Below are 12603 nucleotides of genomic sequence, written 5' to 3'. Positions count from 1 at the left end.
ACAAACTAAATCTCCGAGCACACTTAAATACTTGAAGACCACATGAGCGTGCTCGGAGAAATTCGAGTAACCAGTATACTCGCTCATCACTATTAAACATGTTTGCTCAGATTATTCAGGTATGCATGTTTATTTAAAAAGAATGATCCATGGTTTGGTTAAGTATGATGGGGCCCCCATCTGACTCTGATACCTGGACTCCAAATGACTCCTATCATAGCCACATTTATGAAAGGTAAATGTGCATATTCTTGGTCTAGTGACTACTTTAGACTTTAAAACAGCGTAATATATGTGCAGGCTCGGACTGGTCCACAGGAGAGTGGAAGAATCCCCTGTTGGGCCACTGTGCAAGAGTAGGCCACCATCCTCGTATATGAGCAGTACTCGGCACTATATAATTGAATCACTATGTACAGATAAAGGCGGCATCTTATTCATTTACCAATCTATCCAGTTCATTGTTGTATGAATCTGTGATTGAGGATAATGTCACATTTGCATGTAGCTGAAAATCGGGGCTCTGAAGTTGGTTACTGGTGGACCATTGGAATACCAGTCCCGTACTGTACACTACACGACACCCAGGAGCCACCAAGACCATTGGAGAGGTCCCCAAGGTGGCAAATAACATTAAGAACTTGGCACTCAACTTAGTATGTCATTGCAAAAGGATTTTTTATTATTTTTGCAGTCTGTAAACGTTTCGGTCTTATCTAGACCTTCATCAGTCCAACTGGTTGTCACAGAAAGAATATGGTGTAAAATTGTATACACAGGATTGGAGTAATGAGCTCCTCAAAATGTTTTTGAAGTTCGGTAAAGAATTCACGTGTAGAGAATAGGTATTGGGTTGAAGTTTTAGTACTGGCATAGAATGTTCCGATAATAGGATCACAGTCCTGGTGCCACAGGGGCTTAATGTGCTCCGTATAAAGGGTCCCTGCTATGGAAATCAGGTGAAGGCACAGTCAACCTATAAATATATGTCTGTCCTCCAGTGGCTGCAGTGGTGGTCAGGGGTTAATGTGTGCCAAAGAGACGCGGTGGCTGAGACGAGCACATTGGTTTTGGTAACCTACTTCAGCACCACACTGTAGTGCCACGCTATACTTCACCAAAGGTGGCAAATAACCTAGGGCAATTTACCCTTGAGGAGAGGGGAGGAAAAACTTATTTAAATAAGCCAATAGTCATGAACAAGTGGCAATCACCCAAAGAACGAGCAAATGCTCATTTGCTAGGTGTTTGGATCATTCATGTCAGCATAAAAATCATTGATATTGCCAACAAAGGTAATATTCTGATCATATTGACTCCTTAGTGACGGAGCCAAATTTTTTAAATCTGACCAGTGTCACTTTATGTGGTAGTAACTCTGCAACGCTTCAACAAATCCCAGTGATTTTGAGTCTGTTTTTTCATGACACATTATACTTTATGATAATGGTAAATTTAGGTCAATATTTTTTGTGTTTTTTTTTATAAAAAATATAAAAAATTTGAGAAAAATGTTAAAAAATTATCAATTTTCAAAATTTTAATGATTATCCCTTTTATCCAGATAGTCATACCACAGCAAACCATTAATAAATAACATTTCCCTTAAGTCTGCTTTACATCAGCACCATTTGAAAAATGTTATTTTATTTTGTTAGCATTTTAGGAGGTTTAAAAATGTAGCAACAATTTTTCTTTTTTTTTCAAGGAAATTTACAAAATTTATTGTTTTTAGGGACCTATCCAGGTTTGAAGTGACTTTAGGGGTCTCATATATTGGGAAACCCCCAAACGTGATACCATTTTCAAAAAGGCACCCCCTGACATATCAAAAACTGCTGTCAGGTCGTTTATTAACCCTTCAGGTGCTTTACAGGAATTAATGCAAAGTGGTATGACAGAAATGAAAATGTGTATTTTTACCATCTAAATGCCTCTAACTTCTGAACAGGTTACTACAGTAATCAGAATCTAAGGCCGCTATTTGGTCATGAATTGCCATCGCAAACATCAGGACCACACAATCATGATCTGAGGGCACCAACTGGAATAAAGAGGAAGCCCCCACATTCTGTTAACCATTTATAATGATGTAGTCACTATTTACAGCAGCATCTAAGGGGTTAAACAGATTTGGACGGTACAAACTCTGATCTTGGCTGATGCAGCAAGTTGTCAGCTATAATGTACAGCCGACAGCTGCGGGATTGTCACCTGTATGGGGAGGCTATTCTCTTACATCTCAGGTCAGTTAAAAGACGTATTGGCTTCTGTGCATATGTAATATGGGTCGGTCTATTGAAACAGGTCATTAAAAAGCAATATTGGCTTACTCGCACACAATGGACAGTCGATTAGCGGCCTATTTCACTGCCAGGTACCTATAAATAATACTAGCATTCATTATTTATGAATTAACCCCCCCCAATGATCACAAGAATTGAGAGTCTGAAAGTAATGTTGCACAATATTGAATATTTGAATATTGCACTATTCTATTCACTTCTTTTTGACTGACATGCATACTCCCAATCCATTTAACCAATGGACAAGGGACTCTTGTGGCAATGATCCATAGGTGTCCAAGCAGTTGTATGCCCACCAATCGCACATACCGTATATAACTAATAACAGATATTAGAATCCAGAAAATATTACCTCTTCATATAAGACTGATGCTGACATGAATTATAATACCCATATGTGGCAATGAAATTTGTATTTCCAGACACCAAGCTTTGAAAACAAGCCAGTAAAATGGAAATACAAAAGAAGCTTAAAGGGAAACTGTCACCTGAATTTGGCGGGACCGGTTATCGGTCATGTGGGCAGAGTTTTCAGGTGTTTGATTCACCCTTTCCTTACCCGCTGGCTGCATGCTGGCCGCAATATTGGATTGAAGTTCATTCTCTGTCCTCCGTAGTATACGCCTGCGCAAGACAAGTCGTATCACGCTGGAGGAAAGAGGCGGAGCGAGATGGGGACAGCTGCAGAGACTAACTGCACATGCGCCACATTCCCAGCCCTGCAATGTGAATACATCAGAACACACTGTGGAGTGGGATCACTAGATCAGCTGCTGCGGCTGTCAGGGCAGCGTGCACGGCGCATGACAGAAAAATGACAACACAGCGCAGGCGCCGGGTACGTGCATACAAAGGAGGTGTCGCCCGGGGCACTGAGGGGCTGACTGACAGCTGTGAGGCGGTTGAGTAAGGGGGAAAAGACGTGCCCCCCAGACAGAATACAGGTATTGTGCGCAATTTATAAAACTTAATATTGCAGCGTTAGTTGGGAGCACAAACAGAAGAGCCACCTTCACAGAATGCAGCCTTAGTGCTTCAGAAGGTGGCTCTTTTACTTAAAAACGCCTCGGTGGGGTGACAGGTTCCCTTTAAGGTCCTTAAATTTGTGTCCAGCTTACACAAAAGAAATTATCTTTTTTTTTAAGATTAGATCTAGTGATGAGCGAGTGTACTCGTTGCTCGGGTTTACTCGAGCACGCTCGGGTGACCTCCTAGTATTTATTATTGCTCGGAGATATAGTTTTCATTGCCTCAGTTGCATGATTTATGGCTTCCAGATACGCTGAATACATGTGAGGAATGCCTGTTTGTTAGGGAATTCCCACATGTATTCAGCTTATCTGGAAGCCTTAAATCATGCAACTGAGGCGATGAAAACTATATCTCCAAGCAGTAACAAATACTCGGAGGTCACCCGAGCGTGCTCGAGAAAACCCGAGCAACGAGTATACTCGCTCATTACTAATTAGATCCATAGATTTGTTGTGATTGACATATGTGCCATAAGGGAGGATTTTTTTCCCCTACTGGGCATCCGCCTCATAGGGGTTTGACTTTCCTCTTCATAGTTACATAGACATAGATGATGAGATGGAAAATAGGCAAAGGTCCATCATGGCCAACCTAATGTACATGTATGGATTAGACAGATGGGTTTTACTGGCTCATACTCATTGAAAGAGGCCACAAAGTTGTTTGCCTCTACAGCTTGCAGGAAACGGTTATTCTTTTAAGTTCGTCGAGGTGCAAAAATAGACAAAGAAACCAGAGCTATAAAGTACTTCGTAGAACGACGATTTATGGTCCCTTCCTCCAGACTGAGTTTATCTTTGGGTTCCAGTGTAAGTACAGATCAAGCTCTCCACAGTTCATTAAGGATAATAATGTAACGCATAGGCCTTCCTGCTCTGTAACACTTAGCTGCTATTGTGTGTATATCTGGTTTGACTATCATTTTCTATTGATAAATACCTTGTTATAAACTTATTTGCCAAAAAGGCCTGGCTTAGCCCCAGGTGTGCCAAGACATCGCTCTTGAAATGTGTTCCAGATGACTTCTGGAATAACAAAATCTGCAAGATGACATTTCCACTTCCAGAGGCACCAAAGTTATTATTTCTCCAGCCCACTCAATTTGTTTTCAGATGGCTTTTGATAGAGTGGTTGCAATCCAGTCATTGCCGGCTGCCGCTCAGATGTTGGCCGCTGCCTTATGTAACACCGCGCTGTAACCGTTACATAGCTTGGAATGGAAATGCTTCACACCTGAAACGCTAGGAGGACTATCCGAAGAGAACGGTGTGAATGCCTTCCTCCTCTCTTTGTAATAACACGGTAATTATATGGCCAGATGTATTCTTGGACTTTGCGAAAAGAAGTCTTTTGGGAACAAACTTGTTTTATTTACTTTTGGAAAAAATGTGACAGATTCCATCTTAATTTTTTACTGCAAAGCCTTTGGGTACCAATTATGGATATTGTGTTCGTGTTTATAGATCATGCATATGGAAATATGTTTTTGTACTTTGGCAGAGCTTTTCTTAAATAGAAGTCCTGAATTTAAACAAAACATGTTAAGGCTCATGGGGTGAATCAGCCAGATGATATTGTCCCTTGTCGTCTGCTGTATGCCTCGTCCAATAAAGAATCGGGCAGTTGGATTCCCATGAATCCAATTCTTTTGTCCTAAGCAACAAGCAGAGGTGTCTGACAATACCTTATTCCCCTCTCTACTAACAGAACAACAGCACAGAAAACTGTGCATAAAAGTGTACGGGGAAGTTGGCCATCGGGTATCTAACATGTATGACCAGTTTTAGCTTGCACTATAGGTACCTCATATAGCAGGGATACTCCGATTACGAAAGTGTCATAATTGTTCATTACCAAGTCTTAAATGCTTTGCAATGGATATGTTTATAACTGTATTTAATGTTATGCAGAGACCAAGGGGGCCTTACAAACAACCCCTTTGAGTTTGTGGTAATCACTCACCACCCCTAGTAAACTAATGATTTGGTCAGTATAACCACTATAGGCAAAATGTAATATTACATCATTGCCATTCAAATCTTGAGCTTTCCTCAGTGGCTCACAAAGAGAATTTCTTGATGGGGGGACATCTTTATATAAAGTCTATATGTTCTACTAAGAAATACGTACCTCTGTACAATGTAAAGGTGAATTTTGCTGGTACTGTAGAGTCTTGAGCCTGCTAACCATGCCTACATGTCTGCTGGCCATCCTGAGCTCAACGGCTGCCACGTACAACTGACTGTTCTGTGACCTGCACCTTTCTGAATACAATTCTGCCTACTGCCTCAATACTACATCTTGGTGGCTTCTATTTATCTACTAGCTAGCCATTGCTAACAGAGACTAGTCTACTGGTTACGCCTGGGGGATTCCTTCTGGGAAAGCAAGAAGAACTCACAATCACTTACACTACACTGCCCAGTTTAATCCATGCCAAGATTAAGAATTCCGAGGGGTGACGTTTCTACACGAAGGCTTTGTAAAACCTGAATAATTTGTTCTGCATTTTTCAATAAACAACAGAGAGTGTCGGTCACCTGCCTCTGCAATTGTGACCTCTATATTTCTCAAAGTTAATCTAGTGACTTTCCAGATTCCCGGGGGACTATCATAGGCTGTCTAAAAGCCAAGGCAGGGAATGCATCAGCCAATATAAAGTGATCAAGAATAATGAAAGGATGTCAGAGCTCACAGGTCAGTAAAAGAGGTACAAAGCGAAAGCCTTAAGCATTGGACAAATACTGCATCAATGAAAAAGATAAGTATAGTTGTCTGTGAATAATATAGATATTCAATTTATAGGGTTAGGGAAAAATAGAGAGGTGTCAGCAGCTGTGTTAGTGTGATTTATTAGTGATATAGTGTAGCTGGTATTTCTCCTGCTGTTTAGAATTACAATTACACATGTTTCTCCATTCTCAATGCATTAAAAAGCAGCAGCAAGGCAGAACAATATTAATAATGATAATCTTTATTTATATAGTTCCAACATATTTCACAGCGCTTTACAGTTTAACAGTTTCAAACGCAACAGTCATAAGTAATAACGTTAACAATATAATAACTAGAGCACAATAAGATGACCCTACACGTGAGAGCTTGCAATATACAATGAGGGGGGGAGATACAAAGTACAGGAGCTTATTTACAATGATGCATTTTCAATGATGGTCCAGCCATCTTTAGGGGGTCTGGGATAGATGGAGATAGTGAATTGGGCTACACACGCGCCCTTACACATAAAATGACTTTTATTAGGGAATGTGATAGGCCGCTCTGAAGAAAAATGTTTTGAGGGATCGCCTAAAACTATGCAAATTGTGAGTGGTCATAATTTCTTAGGGTAGAGCATTCCGGCGTATTCTGCGTGTGAGTGAAATCGCAGCATGCCGCGATTGTACGCATATATCACCCAAGTCTCGCCAATGCAAGTCTATGGGTGCGAGAAAAAAATTGGACACCACACGGACCATCAGTGTGACTTGTGAGAATTATGCAAACATTTTCCTCATTTCAATCCATTGAGCCATTAAAATCAATGAGGAAAAGCAGTGATAAATGTAAAGCCATACGTATGTCATACAGATACTTGGATGTGAGGAAATCGCATCATCGTATTGCAAACGGATTACATACGGATGAGCATACGGAGAACATTGTTGCGATTCTCAGGAAAGAGATTTTTCATACGTTGCGTCTTACTCCACCCTAATGGTAGGAATAATAATTTTTTTAAAAATACAAACGAAAAATTTCAAAAATCCCGACATTTAATGGTGCACTACCTCGTGGGTGCTGTAGGCAATTTTATTTTTGCACAAGTTTTTTTTACTAGTTAAATTTTACAACTATACCCACCTCAGAGATACAGCACCCTTTTGCAGTTGCTGGCTTTTTGGACATGTACCAACCCAGCATTTCTTGCTATGGTATGTTTTTTAAAAGAGTATTTAAATGTCTACATTTTTGTTACATTTTTTTTCTGCGCATGTCTGTTTTTGCACACCTGTTATGCTAATCCTATCTGACAATTATACATGCCACACTTTTACTGCAACTTGCGGCCACATTATGATTTCTGTACATGTACCTACCTACCTACCTATCATTTCTTGTTACGTCCTTTTTGGCAAGGGTTGAATAATTTAGATTAAAAAGATTGTCAAAAGTTAATTGTTGTATAAAGTGTATGGAAAAAGTAGCAATGGCAAAGGACAGGGTAATGTAAAATAAAAAAAACCATGGCTAAAAATGTGGAAGATCTAGCAGATGCACCCCCACCACTGGCACCAACCGCCCGTGCAGCAGTACTACCAAATACATGCCACAAATTGGCATCCTTTGCCTCCAGCAAGTCACACATCATTCTTCTCAGTCACAGCAAGATTATGTTACCTCTGACAGCGACACCAAAAGTTTGAGTCAGTGTTCTGAAATGGATTGTATGTCTGATCCCAAATGACTAAGAGTGACAATTTTGGGTTGTTTTTTATTTAAAAAACAGTGTCAGTGTAGTGTGTTAAATTAAATGGGTTTTTGGTTACCATTCATTTCTATGGTGAAGTCACTTTAACAAAAACTGAGCCTGTGAAATGTGAAAGAGCTTGAATGAGGTTGGATAGAGTCCTAGGAGACCTCAGAGTGTTACACATGTCTTTACATTGAACCATTCTCATTTTTTACCTCCACTATACCGAAAGCTATAATTCTATTATGAACATATTGTATATTTGCATCAATCACCTTTTAGATCTTCCACATTGTTGCCTATGAAAGTCCTAGACCCTCCCTAGGTGTCTCTATCGGTGTAATCGCACGTGCCATTGTGTTTCAGAAAACTGGTCTGGTAACTGTGCTTAGCAAAAGGATTGCTTTAATTGTGCCTTGCAGCAAAAATATTGGTTTTATTTCCTTCCAAAAATGTGCCTGAAGCCTTTGAGATGTTTATACAATGTGAAACTTTTATTTTTCACATATAACATTCACTATTATGAAAAAAAAGAGGCAAAATGAACTCCAGAAAAATAGATGTTTACCAAATGTGGGATACTTTTCTGCAAATTACAAACCTGCATCCTGGGATGTTTTTAATAAAAATAACAATAATAATATTCTACATGTATATGGATGTGATATAGACATGACATTTTCTATACTACTTAAAGGGACACTGTCACCTGAATTTGGAGGGAACAATCTTCAGCCATGGAGGCGGGGTTTTGGGGTTTTTGATTCACCCTTTCCTTACCCGCTGGCTGCATGCTGGCTGCAATATTGGATTGAAGTTCATTCTCTGTCCTCCGTAGTACATGCCTGCGCAAGGCAAGATTGCACAGCGCAGGCGTGTACTATGGAGGACAGAGAACGAACTTCAATCCAATATTGCAGCCAGCATGCAGCCAGCGGGTAAGGAAAGGGTGAATCAAAAACCCCAAAACCCCGCCTCCATGGCTGAAGATTGTTCCCTCCAAATCCAGGTGACAGTGTCCCTTTAAAGATGACCTGTCAACAGGTAAAAAGTGGGCAGGTTTTGCTTTCATATCATTCCTGCTGCTTCCATGGAGTATGCCATTTTTTATTTTTATTATTTTTAAATCCGTCAAAAGACTCCAACGATATGTGCCTTTTTATTTAGTGCAAATTTTTATGGTCTTTAGCAAGGGGATGTGGCTCACAGATTCTAAGGAGGGATAAGTCTTTAGGTTGCTATACATTATTAGGGCAGGTGCAGATGGTCGTATTATCGGTCCGAGTGCGATCCGACCCCAGCTGTCTGCTTTATCTTGGCTGGTTAAAAAAATAATCCACAGGATCCATTGTAATCCAAATGGAGGTCCCACTCCAGTTCAGAGAACGCAGGTCCATAGACTGGACCAGCAGCTTCTACCGGGTCTCGCGCTGCCCTTGTGAAAACTGGCCGCCGTGAAATTATTATTATTATTATTATTTATGTAGCACCATTAATTCCATGGTGTTGTACATGAGAAAGGGGTTACATACAGAGTTATAGATATCGTTTACGATAAACAAGTTTACAATGACAGATTGGTACAGGGGGGAGAGGACCCTGTCCTTGCGGACTTACATTCTATGCGGAGGTATCCTCACTGATGTCACCTCAGTTTACAGCAGCTGGGGGATGATACTAATAGACTAGAGAGGCCCATGGATATTAGCCCCTTCACAGCCTAAGACCAGCTCACAGTTCCCTTGGCTAGTTATTAAAAATAAGGGGGACCCCACATTGCTGTTTTTTTTTTTATTTATTTTTTTTTTTTTAATGTATTTATTAGTAATAAATGAAAAAACTATGTTGGGTCCCCCTATTTTTAATAACCAGCTAAGGTAAAGCAGACAGCTGCAGACTTATAATAATAAGCTGGGAATGCCCATGGCTATTGGGTCATTCTCAACCTACAAATATCAGCCTGCAGCCGCCTCAGAAGTGGCACATTATATTTGATGCGCCAGTTCAGGCGCTTAGCCTCAGCTCTTCCCGATTGTCCTGGTGTGGTGACAATTGGGTTAATTGTTTTGGGGGTTAGTAATGGAGGTGTCAGTCAGACACCCCCATTACTAACCCAGTAGTAAACATAAACACACATAGAAAAAACTTTATTTGATGAAAGACTCCCCCACACTATCCCTCATTCACCAATTTATTAATCAAAAGATCCCACAAAGTAATCCACGTTCATCTTATTCGTCTCCGACGCCTGTGGATAGCAGTAAAGCTACCTACCACAGGCGTCGGTTCATGAATACTCATCAGCATCGCCTGCTCTCGCTGCTATCAGCAAGATCAGGAGCACGATTATGACAGTAGTAGTCATCAGCCGGCGGTAACCTCGTCACCGCCGGTCACAGCCGCTGTCCTCAATGTGACAGTGTAGGAACCCACAGTGCACGGCGATACCGCGGCTGTCACCAGCAATTACTTCAGTAAGTTTACAGCCAGTCAGAGCCATTGTTTCCCACGCTGTCACACAGAGGACCTGTGGGAACTGCTGGCTGTTCGGGCCCCCATTGACTTGAATGAGTTTTGGGATCAAGTTCGGGTACTGTTTTGGCACCAGAATCAAAATGTTTTCCAAAGTTCAGCAGAACTCGATGGATACAAAAATCCACAGATCCGAACATCCCTATCCATGAGGTCTGGGCTCCAGCACCAATGTGAAAATGTGAACGTATAACTTTTTGTCACAACACAGCTGTTGAGTGACCTTTGACCAGGGGCTCCTTTCCTGGCCCTAACACTAGGGGCTCCCTAGCTCGCCTTGTTCCCTGGGATATTTCAGATGGCAAAGACACCGAGGCCTCCGCCCTTGCCTTATCTCCTAAGTTAGCACTTTGTCTGTCCTCATCTCCCACCAAGGGAACATGGGACATTACTGTGAACTGCAGTATACCAACCCAACAAACAGGGCAACAAAGACAAGGGGAAATTGAAAACTATCCACACACAAAATATTCACTCACATATAACAGGGGAATCTACCAGGGTGTGCAGGAAGGGGAAGAAAACAAAACAGGGAAGGACAAGGGATTATCAAGCGTACAAACCAAACAACAGTTGCTTATAACTCCTCCAGCACTCCTTCTCATACCAACTTATCTCCCTCCTTTGGTCATGCAGCAAGAGCTAACTCTGACAAGGACTTGGTAACAGAGACCAGATTTTATAGGGAAAAGGAGTGGCTAACTGAGCACAGCTGAACACAGGGATTTCCAATATGGCAGATTAAATCCTGTTCTGGAAGAATTATAAACGTTTAATACACCGGAGAAGTGATTCTTCTTAGTGGCGCAGTAGGAGCAACCAGACGCTGTGGTCTTCTGGCTCGGTGACACTTTTACTGTGCAACTAATTATTTATTGAGAGTTATTACAGATACCATTTGTTAGCTAACTATTGAACAATGCAATGGAGAAGGGTCCATGAGGACTGGGCTCCAGCACCAATGGGAAAATGTTAAAACAAACAGCTATGAATAAGGGTTGCTAACCCAAAATGCGCAAGTTATGGACGCTTAATCTTTTTAAAAATAAAAACCAAATCGTTACCAGAAAAAAAAACAACAATGCATGTTAGATATTTCAGGGAACTATGTGATCATGTGTTTTGGTCTTTAGTTTCTGAGTCTACAAAAGCCATTGAGATTTTCAGGTTTTTAACATGGGAGTAAAAAGTACTTCCTTTAATTTTTATGTCTCTTTAGAGTGCGCTACAGTTTTACATTATTTAGTCAATTTTGGCCCTTAGCACTGGCGAGTCAGCGGCAATTCCATTATTAATAAAAAACATCTGTGTTACCATACATACCGCTCTGCTAATAAGCTAGTGCTGATTAAAAGGAAATGTTATTGTTTTTTTGGGGATACTTAAATTTGCCGAGCAATTAGTGAAGATCAGTCGGAGATTACAGCGAAAGCTAGAAAGATTTACTTGTATATGTAATATATAGTAGGAACACAACATCATATAGGATATTTTATACCACATGGTAATGCAGAGTTGAAACTGTATGCTGTGTTTCAGCTTCCAATCTCCGGAATGTGCATAGATTTGGGGTTTTCTGGTTTCTGAAATCCCATCCCCTGGCTGTAGTTTATATATAAAAAAGCAAAAAAAGCAAACTGTGCTTTACTTACCCTTCCCGGGGCCAGCGTTGAGTCTCTGCCACTACCCCTGGTGTCTATTATTGTATGCAGTGCTGACATCATGTCAAAAAACAGTAAGTTGAATTCAGCTTCTCTCACCACTGAGCCTCCATGATTGTTTGCAGCACTGCAATCAACTGTGGGAACAGTAGTGGAGACTCAGCTCTGGACCCTGGGAGGATGAGTTAAGCACAGTTGTTGTTTTTTTTTTTTAATAAACTACAGCTGGGTAATAGGGGGTTTCATCTGAAACTGGAAAAGCCCTTTATGATTTTATCTTATCTATGATACCTAGTAAATTATGTCAATTTCCACTCTGTGAGCATACAATGCCGTGTACAAACTGGATGCAACCCATACAGAAAACTGAGAAAAATGATGTGTCCCAATGCCAAAAACATCACGGCGTCCAGGGAGGATGTTACATATTCATGTATTTCATCAACAAAATTGATAAATGCATCAAACTCGCCCAAACCCTCAACCAGAAGTTATTTAGCAGATAGTCAACGATTCCTGGCCGGATCCCAGGAGTTGTGTCATGTGTTTCACAAGCTGTAGAATGAAGGAATGATTTACTCCACTGTTTAAATGTTTCGCT

At 40.8% G+C, this 12603-nt stretch overlaps 1 protein-coding gene across 3 annotated transcripts in view; it reads right to left on the bottom strand.

Moving 5' to 3' along the window:
* ATP8A2 (ATPase phospholipid transporting 8A2) overlaps positions 1-12603 on the bottom strand; it is a 1056467-nt gene that overhangs the window by 480457 nt on the left and 563407 nt on the right. The window lies entirely within an intron of this gene.

The sequence above is a fragment of the Ranitomeya imitator genome, chromosome 3 (assembly GCF_032444005.1).
Source record: "Ranitomeya imitator isolate aRanImi1 chromosome 3, aRanImi1.pri, whole genome shotgun sequence".
Taxonomy (NCBI): domain Eukaryota; kingdom Metazoa; phylum Chordata; class Amphibia; order Anura; family Dendrobatidae; genus Ranitomeya; species Ranitomeya imitator.
The sequence above is the reverse complement of the archived record's forward strand: the minus strand, read 5'-3'. Positions and strand labels throughout refer to the sequence as shown.